This window comes from Cibotium barometz, chromosome 12 (assembly GCF_041138505.1).
Source record: "Cibotium barometz isolate CiBa-2024 chromosome 12, ASM4113850v1, whole genome shotgun sequence".
NCBI classification, from domain to species: domain Eukaryota; kingdom Viridiplantae; phylum Streptophyta; class Polypodiopsida; order Cyatheales; family Cibotiaceae; genus Cibotium; species Cibotium barometz.
Window position 1 is genome coordinate 52051893 of NC_141057.1, and position 12628 is coordinate 52064520.

The 12628-nt window shown below is 44.6% G+C and overlaps 1 protein-coding gene across 1 annotated transcript in view; it reads left to right on the forward strand.

The window, feature by feature from the left end:
- LOC147633561 (5'-3' exoribonuclease 3-like) overlaps positions 1-12628 on the forward strand; it is a 71910-nt gene that overhangs the window by 18087 nt on the left and 41195 nt on the right. The window lies entirely within an intron of this gene.

Below are 12628 nucleotides of genomic sequence, written 5' to 3' on the forward strand. Positions count from 1 at the left end.
TGTCGATACAAGTGGCCTCACACTCGTCACCTGAGCTCTCCACTTGTCATTATAGCCTTCACTTTCCATGTTTGACTCATGGGAGCCCCAAATCTATAAAATGGAGCACTCTCTCTCTTCATTCAAGGAGGCTCTCTCTTGCTCTGCAGACTAGCCTCTATTATGATGGTTGCTCACATTCTTGTCTACAACACTTTATGGAGAGTTCCTACACTCCGTCACTCCCCTCAATAGAAGGTTTCTCTATTTCTACAGTCTCTTGATGGCTATACTGAGCTGTATCGGCTGATTTACGTACTAACCAATTGCATTAAGTGATGTACCAGTTGATTCTATTATACCAGCCCAATGTACTTGCTATACTAGCTGATTTGAGGGTTTATCTTCTCTACCAATGTACTTGCTGTACCGACAGAATGGAGGCTTGTACTGATTGATGGAGAGATGTACTTGCTGTATGAGCCCATGTACTTGTTGTGCCAGTTGAATGGAGGGATGTACCTGCTGTTTGAGATTATGTACTTGTTGTACTAGCCCATGTTATTGCTGTACCGAGTGAATTGAGAGTTGAAAATTAGGTGAAATTGACCAAGAAGTCAAATTTGGGAATTGTTACATATAGTCACAAGAAACGTTTTGTCTATTTCATCATTTCTTTTTTACGGGTTTTTTTAAAGAAAGTTGAGATGGAGAGGAGAAAAAAGTGAAGGGGAAGAAGAAGAAGAGGAGAAAAATATGAAAAAAGATAATAATCAAATTTGGGTGAAACGGTGTTTCGGTTGAAAGTGTTTTGTTCGTTTCGAAACGTTTTGTCCGTTTTGTTTGTATCCTGTTTCATAGGGACAATGGGTTTTCATGTGACTATGGTTCACACGTGATTACATCAGCAATGATTTAGGCTGTAAAGAAGCTTGTGCAAGCAGCAAAGCCTAGATGACGTTCATAGATACGGATGGAGAGAACGAGACGCCTAGGTGGTTGGTGGGTGGTCATGCACCAACTTGATGCCAAGTGTTGGATTGCCCCCACACATGGCCGGCCTTACCTTATTGGGTAGTGGGTGCCCACACAAATAGAGGGGTGCCCTTCATACCTTGGCGGGCCACTTTATAAATATAGATATTCTCGATCTCTTTAAAAAGTGTTTTTCCAAGTATGAATAATTGTTGGCATTATCATCTCCAGATTGGGCATATATGTGCATATTTCATGCTGTATCTGGCCAGATTTATGAGGTCATGCATTCATCTTATTTTAGATATTTTTTTGGGTATTTTTGTATATTTTTTAGACATTATTTTAGTATTTTTTGCATAGTCGGCCAGCCCACTATTTTTATACTGGCCGACTAGCTGTTGTCCAATCTATAAATAGGTGGCTTGGGTTTGCATCATTAGCACATCATTATTCAGCTATTGCTGTTGGTTGTATGTGTCACAAATCCCTATATTCTAGGGACATGCGGATGCGTGTCAGGCCTAGAAACATGCGGATGCATGTATGTATTATACCTGGGCATGTGTGTGGATCATATGAGTGGATGCATATGAGTCCAAGGACATGGCAGGACATTTGTGGACTTTCGGGCGGTGCCCGTGTGGATTCCGGCCATGCACACATGGTGTGTTATGATGGCAGGCGGAATATTTTCAAGTACAAGAATGATGATAGGTGGTTCTCCAAGTTTACATGTGCACAATGCATAAATGATGCATGCCATAACTTTATTTTACTTTGTGTGACATTGTCTTGCTGCCTGGACAATGCTTGTTATTTTGGCTTGTGAAGTCCGAGGGACCGGGGACGCCCGGGCACCTTGTGGACGCGTGTGTGCACTCCTGTTTGGGCCTAAAACTGTGGGCTTATGGGTTTTGCAGGTGGTAAGTGCGTCCACACTCAATTTACAGCTTATTTCATTTACTACTAAAGTTTATTGGTTTGCAGGTCCACACTCATTAATAAGTGGCCGGACAACTTATAATGCGTTCGCATTTGGTTGGACCAAAATTAATGAAGTCCGGACAACTTATGGCCATTTCGCATTTGGTTGGACCTAAACTTATACAAACAGGACAAATGGAGCACTATGGGCTGGACACCTACCTGGACACCTTATGGGGACACTTGTCAGCCTGTATGTGTACCCACCAAGCCCCTTAGGTGGCACTGGAGAAAGGCGCCTCCTTCAAGAGGCCTTTTGGGCTGTTTTATTCATAACTCAACACATTGGAGAGCTGGTTGAAGCTTTGGGAGTTGCTACAAGGCTGGTTGCTTGCTTCCCGGACTCACACAAGCTTGGATATCGATCCCCACACTCTTCTAAAGGGCTGGTTGGTAAATTTCAGACCTGTAATTTCTGGTTATTGCGAGTTTTGGGCTGGTTACAGGTGTCCAGAGTCAACTTGGACAGTACAGGACAGCTCTAGGGACCTCCACAGGGCTGTAGGACCCCTTACAGGTGGATTTCTCGCGATAGAAAGTTGCTGTTTTGGACTGGTTATTGCACAAAACAGGCCGGACAGCAATGGAATATGTGAGCATGGATGTGTCTCAAGGATTCCTGGTATAACAGGTGCTTAGGGCAAGCATTGGGGACACTTGCTCGCGGAGAACACAGGTTTCTGGATCAGTTTCTCGCGTGGAAACAGGGCCTAATGATCCATTTACATCTTGTGCAGGGCGGAGTACCTGTGAGGATTGTGATACTCTTGTGCAGGGCGGATGTACCTGTGAAGAGGCTTGTGCAGGGCGGATGTACCTACAGATTCTCTTGTTTGAAATGTATTCATTCATGATGTATTTGGAAGAATCAGGTGCAGGCACCAGTGGTGAATCCCCAGGCACCCGTAATCTTGTACTTTGCAGACTCTTTTGGTAATATAACCTAAAGGGGGGGGGGTCAGCCTATCATCGGCCCCTTTATGTGGTGTACTGTCATTTTCAGCTTTGTGGTTGTAATGCTCAAGTGTTAAGTGCTCAGAATCTTGTTCACATTTATACGATTCCAATACACGCGTCCGTCTCCCGTTACATTGGTATCAGAGCTCAGTTTTTCCCTTCATTGGAAAACGGTCCGAGGCTTGGAATCATAAGTGGTGACCTGATTTGAGTGTCATGGACAGCCACATTTCTGACAGTGTGGAGAACACACAGGACCGTGAACTTCATGGTACAAGGGATGCAAGAGATGCTGCAGGCAATGATGTCTATGGAGATGCAGGTACTCATGACACTATGCATTCTGATTTGGAATCTTTGAGGCGTCAAGTGCGACGCTATAGGGCTGAAACCGAAGAGCTTAGGTCATTGAAAAATGACCCGGATGTACAAAGGGTGTTGGCTGCGAAGGCAAAGGCTTCAGTCCATGAAGTCACTTTTGAAGCAATTGCAAAGGAAATGGATGTTGAGAAACCCCGAGAGCTTGCACTTGCATACCTAATGGTTAAGGGTGATGTATACACTGAAGCAGATGGTAGTTTGGCTTTCAAGAAGCCACCCCTCATGGCTGCCCGTGGTGATGCATATGATGCACAACAAGCACAGCAAGTGCCAAATGCTGAAAGGACAAGAGTCCCTGGTGCTAGGCTTGATGCAGGTCAAGAGAAGAGTAAGGATGAGGGATCCTCTACTCATTCCCGCTTTGCTCCAAGAAGACATGTCCGTTCTCGTGTTGAGCTTTCCACTCATTTGGAGAGTGTGGCTCAAGAGAGAACGAAGAGGGATCGTGAATCTTCATCGCGGCATCATCATCATGCAGATGAACAGGATGTACATAGGGATGCATATAGAAGGAAGAAGCCTCGAGAGTTCAAGTCCGGTGACAAGGATGTAAAGTTTGAAAACTTTCAGGGACGGATGGACTCTACCAAAGCACTTGCCTTCATTAGACAGTTTGAGATAGCTTTTTGCAATGAAGACTTTTCAGAAAAGTCTATGCTCAGGCATGTGGGAATGCATCTCAAGGATACGGCAAGTGATTGGTGGCTTGCAAAAATACTTGATGGAAGTGCTGCCCCAACTTGGTCTTCTTTCAAAATTCAGTTTTATGATCAATTCTTACCACCAAACTTTGCAAAGGATGTACGCAAGGAGTGGGATTGGCTGTCCCAAGATGAGGGAGAGTCCGTTGCTTCATACATAGCAAAGTTTTGGAAAGTCCTTCTCAAGGTTACTCCCTTCATGAAGATTGGAGAGGACGAGAAGAAGAGAAAGTTCGAATTGGGGCTCCATCACATCATCCAACAAAGCTTGGGAGTGTACCCAAATAAGACCATACAAGAGCTTATACACTCAGCCATGATTGCGGAGAACTCACACATAAAAACACCCACAAATAAGCCATTTGCAGGTCAAAACAAGAGCAAATTCAGGGCTGGTTATGACCAGAAAAAGGGTGGACAGCCACCTAAGAATGCTCCCAAAGATGGCCGAGATGCAAAGGATGACTCCGAAAAGAAGCCGGGGGGTAAACGCCACAATTTTGGGCTCTCAAAACAGCAATTGGAAGAGTACAAGAAGGCTGGAAAATGCTTTAAGTGTGGCAGTAAAGATCATATATATCCTAAATGCCCACAGAATCCTAAAAATGCTGAGCCTAATGTGCAAAAGCCTCTTGTGAATGTTGTACCCGATGTGCAGGGTAATACAGGGCATGAGCCCAAGAGTAGAGTCATATGCAAGGCTTGGGGCAAATTGAAGGATCAGCCCGCTTTGTTCCTTTTTGATGATGCTTCCACAGATAACTTTATATCCGTACAGATGGCTGCCGCCATAGGTCTCAATGTGGAAGACATGGGAATGCAAATGAATGCAGATGCCGCCTTTGAGGGCAAACAGGTTGATGTAGCTCCGGTCATTGGTAAGCTCCGTGTACAAATACAGGACTACCTCGACTATGAGAGCTTTCTAGTGGCTCCTCTTACAGGTTGTGATGTTTTGTTGGGGATGCCCTGGCATCACCGTTTAGAGCCTGTTAAGGCTTACAAAGAGAAGAAAATCAGCTTTGTACATAGAGGCCGTGAGCACTCTATAGATGCTGGTACTACTGGAAGTACCATACCTCTTGTAAGCCATGTACAAATTAATAAGGCAATAAAGAAATCAGCTTGTTCTTACTTGGTTTTTGTACGTGATACCATTGAACATTCTAGTGTTGATGTTAGTGCATTAGATCAAGACAAGCTTAACTTTTTGAATGAGTTCAAAGATTGTTTTGCAAATGCTTTGCCAGCAAGGTTGCCACCAGAGAGGCCGGAAGATCATTGTATAGATCTAATTCCCGGTAGCTCTCCACCTAATAGGCCACCATACAGGGTGAGTGCTAGTCAACAAGAAGAGATTATGGCACAGGTGAATGAACTTTTGGAAAAGGGTTTGATTCAGCCTAGTTCCTCGCCATATTGCTCGCCGGTACTTCTTGTTCAAAAGAAGGATGGTACTTACAGGATGTGTGTTGATTACCGTGCCCTCAATAAGATAACCATCAAGAATCGGTTTCCGATTCTGCGCATTGATGACATCTTGGACAAGCTTGAAGGTTCGGCATGTTTCAGCCGAATAGACCTCAAGAGTGGGTATCATCAAGTCAGAGTGGCACCTCAAGATGTACACAAGACTGCATTCAGGACAGCTTTTGGTCTTTATGAGTTTTTGGTGGTGCCTTTTGGTCTTACAAATGCACCCGCTACCTTCAACAGGATGATGGACAGGGTGTTCAGAAAGCATAGAAAGTTCACACGTATATTCTTTGATGACATTATTGTATTCTCAAAGAATGAAGCCCAACATCGTGAGCACCTGGCTATTGTGTTTAAAGAGCTTAAGGAAAATCAGCTCTACATAAATGCAAAAAAGAGTGAATTCTTCCTCCCAGAGATTCACTATCTTGGTCACATTGTATCAAAAGATGGTGTGCGCATGGATCCCGCAAAGATACAAGCCATGCAAGAATGGCCAGAGCTGAAATCAGTCCATGAAGTGAGGAGCTTCCTTGGTTTATGTGCTTACTACAGGAGGTTCGTCAAGCATTTTGCTTTCATTGTCGCTCCGTTACATGATTTAACGAAGAAGAAAGCAATCTTTAAATGGACACAAGATGAGAGAGATGCCTTTCAAAAGTTGAAGAGTGCAATCATCTCTGGACCGGTACTCATTATTCCGGATTTACACAAACCTTTTGTGGTGGAATGTGATGCATGTGGGGACTGCATAGGGGCTGTTTTGAACCAAGAAGGACATGCCATTGCCTATGAGAGCAGACGCTTGCAACATGCAGAGCTTCACTTACAGGTTTATGAGAAGGAGTTGTTGGCTGTAATTCATGCCCTTACTATTTGGAAACACTATCTTTTAGGGGCTGATTTTATGGTCAAAACTGATCATCAAAGTTTGAGATACTTTTTGACTCAAAGTAAGCTCTCAGAGAAGCATATGAGATGGGCAAATTTCCTCTCAATGTTTCATTTTCAGATTTTACACACTCCAGGGAAAAAGAATGTGGTGGCGGATGCCTTATCTAGACGACCACAGGTTCATGCTATTACAGTTGCATACCATGAGGACTTATCGGATATGCGTAATACTTATCATCTGGATGAGGATTTTGCACATGTATGGGTTGATTTGCAAGAGGGTATTGCTGTCCCATCTTATGTCATAAGAGATGGATATCTCATGATGCAAAATCGTATGTGTGTGGTAAAGAACCTTCGCCATAAGGTTATGGATGAGTGTCATGCTCCTCCATATGCAGGTCATAGAGGCATTTTGGCCACAGCACAAGCTTTGGAGAGGTATTTCTTTTGGCCACATATTCGCAAGGATATTGAAGCATATGTACGTGAATGTATGGTGTGTCAAAAGGTCAAGTTTGATCGACATAAAGCACCTGGATTGCTTCAACCTTTGCCTATACCAAATGAACCATGGGAAAGCATTGCTATGGATTTCATTATGGATTTGCCAAGGACGCCACAGGGAAATGATGCTATTTGGACCATTATTGACAGGTTTAGCAAGCAGGCACATTTCATTCCCGTGCGCAAGACAATAAAGCCAGATCATATGGCTAGGATGTTTTTGGCACAGATATTCAAACACCATGGCATGCCTAAATCTATTATGGGGGATAGAGATCCTAGAACCACAAGCTTATTTTGGCGCGCATTGTTTGACAATATGGGTACAAAGCTGAACTTCTCATCAGCTTACCATCCACAAACAGATGGGCAAAGTGAAATAGCAAATTCAGCCGTCCTCGACTTGCTGAAATCGTATGTATCTGACCGCAAATCGGATTGGGAGAAGTATTTACCACTTGTGGAGTTTGCCTACAACAATACAGTACATACTTCTACGGGCAAGGCGCCCTTTGAGATTATCTATGGCAAGGTAGTACTACCACCCATCCTTCGTACAAAGGATGAGATTTTTGCAGCAGATGAGTATGTCAGAGACTTGGATACTGCATTTGCACAGGTACGGACAGCCATAGAGAGGTCTCAAACCAAGATTAAAAAGGCAGCTGATAAGCATAGAAGGGATGTACAATTCAAACAAGGTGATTGGGTCTTGCTGAAATTTGAAAAGGCACGCCTTCGGAAGAGGCCAGGGAAAGAGGGAAAGTACCCTAAACTTTCCAACAGGTATTATGGACCTTTTCAGATCTTGGAGAAGATCAATGATGTTGCATTTCGGCTTGTACTCCCAGATCATTGGAACATGCATAATGCTTTTCATGTGAGCCTATTGAGGCCTTATGTGGGACCGACACCGTTTGAGCCGGTTTTGGAAGACCCACCCGAGGTGGATGAGCTGGAAGAAATTCTTCAACCTGAACAGATTGTTTTTCACAAGGAACAAACGCTTGCGGGAGGCAAACTTGTTCGTAGGTACCTTGTGAAGTTCAAGAATTATTCAGCTTTGAATGCGAAATGGATGGATGAGGCCTACTTCGAGGATTACCCAGATCTTTTGAAGGCCTATCTGGAGGCTTTTCAGTTGCGGTCAACTGATTAGAAGCCGGGGGGATGTCACAAATCCCTATATTCTAGGGACATGCGGATGCGTGTCAGGCCTAGAAACATGCGGATGCATGTATGTATTATACCTGGGCATGTGTATGGATCATATGAGTGGATGCATATGAGTCCAAGGACATGGCAGGACATTTGTGGACTTTCGGGCGGTGCCCGTGTGGATTCCGGCCATGCACACATGGTGTGTTATGATGGCAGGCGGAATATTTTCAAGTACAAGAATGATGATAGGTGGTTCTCCAAGTTTACATGTGCACAATGCATAAATGATGCATGCCATAACTTTATTTTACTTTGTGTGACATTGTCTTGCTGCCTGGACAATGCTTGTTATTTTGGCTTGTGAAGTCCGAGGGACCGGGGACGCCCGGGCACCTTGTGGACGCGTGTGTGCACTCCTGTTTGGGCCTAAAACTGTGGGCTTATGGGTTTTGCAGGTGGTAAGTGCGTCCACACTCAATTTACAGCTTATTTCATTTACTACTAAAGTTTATTGGTTTGCAGGTCCACACTCATTAATAAGTGGCCGGACAACTTATAATGCGTTCGCATTTGGTTGGACCAAAATTAATGAAGTCCGGACAACTTATGGCCATTTCGCATTTGGTTGGACCTAAACTTATACAAACAGGACAAATGGAGCACTATGGGCTGGACACCTACCTGGACACCTTATGGGGACACTTGTCAGCCTGTATGTGTACCCACCAAGCCCCTTAGGTGGCACTGGAGAAAGGCGCCTCCTTCAAGAGGCCTTTTGGGCTGTTTTATTCATAACTCAACACATTGGAGAGCTGGTTGAAGCTTTGGGAGTTGCTACAGGGCTGGTTGCTTGCTTCCCGGACTCACACAAGCTTGGATATCGATCCCCACACTCTTCTAAAGGGCTGGTTGGTAAATTTCAGACCTGTAATTTCTGGTTATTGCGAGTTTTGGGCTGGTTACAGGTGTCCAGAGTCAACTTGGACAGTACAGGACAGCTCTAGGGACCTCCACAGGGCTGTAGGACCCCTTACAGGTGGATTTCTCGCGATAGAAAGTTGCTGTTTTGGACTGGTTATTGCACAAAACAGGCCGGACAGCAATGGAATATGTGAGCATGGATGTGTCTCAAGGATTCCTGGTATAACAGGTGCTTAGGGCAAGCATTGGGGACACTTGCTCGCGGAGAACACAGGTTTCTGGATCAGTTTCTCGCGTGGAAACAGGGCCTAATGATCCATTTACATCTTGTGCAGGGCGGAGTACCTGTGAGGATTGTGATACTCTTGTGCAGGGCGGATGTACTTGTGAAGAAGCTTGTGCAGGGCGGATGTACCTACAGATTCTCTTGTTTGAAATGTATTCATTCATGATGTATTTGGAAGAATCAGGTGCAGGCTGGTGGTGAATCCCCAGGCACCCGTAATCTTGTACTTTGCAGACTCTTTTGGTAATATAACCTAAAGGGGGGGGGGTCAGCCTATCATCGGCCCCTTTATGTGGTGTACTGTCATTTTCAGCTTTGTGGTTGTAATGCTCAAGTGTTAAGTGCTCAGAATCTTGTTCACATTTATACGATTCCAATACACGCGTCCGTCTCCCGTTACAGTATGCACCTACAGGCAGCCCTCGTGCTCTACTTCAGCAGATAACAAGTTTTCTACTTCAATTCTTTTGCATGTGTGTTTCTTTGCAAGATCTATTTGTTGTTTTTCTGATTTACAGCCATTCTTTCATGGTATTTGAGCCCAGTGTTGCAAAGGGACCTGCGTTTTCTACATCTACTGCTGTAGGCAAAGATCCACAGCATCTACATCTACAAAGGAGCTACGTTTTTCTGTTGTGGACCTGCGTTTTCCATCGAGGAGCTGCGTTTTTTGTTGAGGACCTGCGTTTTCCACAGAGGTGCTGCGTTTACAGCCTGAGATCTGCGTTTTCAGATCTCAGTCCCGTATTTTGGTGCTACAACAGGGTTTTAACCCAGGGGAGTCATTTCTTACCTCTCCTTTGGTTTCCCACCCTCCCATCCCTTCTTCTCCTTCCTTTCTCTTTGCTACACTCAGCTTTCGAGGAGGATTTTGCTGATTTTCTGATCAGCTCTGTTGAAGAGGAGGTTTCTGCTGCGTTATCGGAGGATATGGCTTCTGGTCATAGTCATTCTTCTCTCTCGGGGATTCACTTTTCTTCTCCCCAATCCCAAGCTCCAACTTCACAGGTTTCTTCTTCCTATCTTCCTGTTTCTCTACCTTATTCCCATATTCTTACTTCTTTTCCTTCCATATTCCCCACCACCACCGCTTCTCTTGTTTCTCCCCTCCCGCAAACCCTCATCCCAACCCCTTCCCATGTGCCATCCTATTCACCCCCTCAAGTGAGTGATTCCATGAAGCTGATTGCTACCAACTACCATACTTGGTCGTTTTATACGCAATTGCTTCTCGAAGGAGCAGGTGTGTGGCCCTTTGTCATCACTTCTCACTTGGTGGATCCCGCGTTTCGTGGAGTTCTGGATGCACGGGCCCGTCTCATCATCATCCATTGTATGACACCATCTATCCAGGCACAATTTATATCTTCCTGGAGTGATGCCAGTTAGATGTGGAATGAGATTCAGAGGAGGTTCGGGAGAGTATCTTCCGTGAAGATTGCTAAGTTGGAGGCAGGTCTTGAGCAGATTACCATAAGTGACTCAGATAATATCATTGATAAGATTGGGGAATTCACAAGGATCAAGAGGCAGCTTGAGGAGTATGGGAGCTCAATCAACAACCCGATCCATAAACTGCTTGGTAAGCTGCCATCATCCTTTGACTCTTTCAAAGGTAGCTTGAGGAGTATGGGAGCTCAATCAACAACCCGATCCATAAACTGCTTTGTAAGCTGCCATCATCCTTTGACTCTTTCAAAGGTAGCTTGAGGAGTATGGGAGCTCAATCAACAACCCGATCCATAAACTGCTTGGTAAGCTGCCATCATCCTTTGACTCTTTCAAAGATCACATCTACTTCCGTGAGCCTCTCCCCTCTTTTGAGGAAGTCGTGAGTTATGTCCATGACAAGTGCATGCTTCGCGGAAAAGGCAAGTCCGAGTCTGCTTTTGTTGCCTCTAACAAGGGCAAGGACAAAATCTTCTGACAACGACGATTCTGACAGCAGCAAGGGTTCAAGGATGAAGGAATCTTGTGAGTTTTGTGGCCAACTTGGTCATTTTGAGGCCAAATGTTTTGCCAGATAGGCTGCTTCCCGCAAAGCTAAAGCCAAAGCTAAAGCAAAATAGGAGTCCTCCTCCGATGGCTCAGACACTTCACCCACGACAGATGGTTCAGATAGGTTGAACGTCTTAGGGTTGCAGGTATGTTACATCATCTAGAGATTCCATCCACTCTTTCGTGTTAGTTGAATGAAAAAGATGCTGGGAGCTGAGTATAACCTTTTCAACCCTTAGAAACTTGTGGAGGTTGAGGACTTGTCCTATGTTCCACATGAACCCACTTCGCCAATGACAGAGGAGGGTACGAAGTCTCATGCTAAGATGGCTTTTCTTGTTGTCTATGATCCCCTTGTTCTTTCATCTTCACAGGAGCAGGATGAGTCCATCTTGGTGGTCACAGAGGAGACTTCTGATTCAGAAGTCAGTGCCCTATCTGCAACAGAGGATTATTTACAGGAGTTTCTGATAGAGACCTTATCATTTCCTCTAATTCCTTTGGATGAGTATCTCCCTTCCTTTGTGTTGTTTCATGCTGATGCTATTATTGCAGATTTTCTCTCGTCTCTTTCAGAGGAGGATAGTGGTTCTTCTACTGGGCAGGTGGATGAGTTTGCCGAGATATCCTCACATATTCTCGAGCTTCCTACTTTGGCAGTTGCTTCTCCTTCTTATGTTTCAGAGGATGCATCTTCCACTATCTTGGAGCCTGTCCCTACTTTGAACCTGACAACTTCTACTATCACTGATGATCAGTTTGTTCCAATGGTTGTTTCATTTCCTTCTTCTTTAGAGGAGAAGTCTACTTCGGTCCCCATACTTTGCAGATGCAAAGGAGGTACCATCTATGGTTCCATCTCCTGAGGGCTTCTCTCTTCAGATTGATCCTATTGTTTCGTCTTCGATATCTTCTCGATCTTCTCGTGGCTTCTTCCGAAGACCTTCTCGGTACTCAGATGTACCATATCTTCGTGAGCTTTGTGCCTTTTATGAGGAGGTTGCTCCTTTAGACTCTTTGGAGGTCTTTCTTCAGCGTGCTGGAGTTGGTCCGCCCATCTCGCGCTGAAGAGGAGGTGTTGGCATTATCATCTCCAGATTGGGCATATATGTGCATATTTCATGCTGTATCTGGCCAGATTTATGAGGCCATCATGCATTCATCTTATTTTAGATATTTTTTTGCTATTTTTGTCTATTTTTTAGACATTATTCTAGTATTTTTTGCATAGTCGGCCAGCCCACTGTTTTTATACTGGCCGACCAGCTCTTGTCCAACCTATAAATAGGTGGCTTGGGTTTGCATCATTAGCACATCATTATTCAGCTATTGCTGTTGGTTGTATGCACCTACGGGCAGCCCTCGTGCTCCTTTTCAGCAGATAACAAGTTTTCTACTTCAGTTC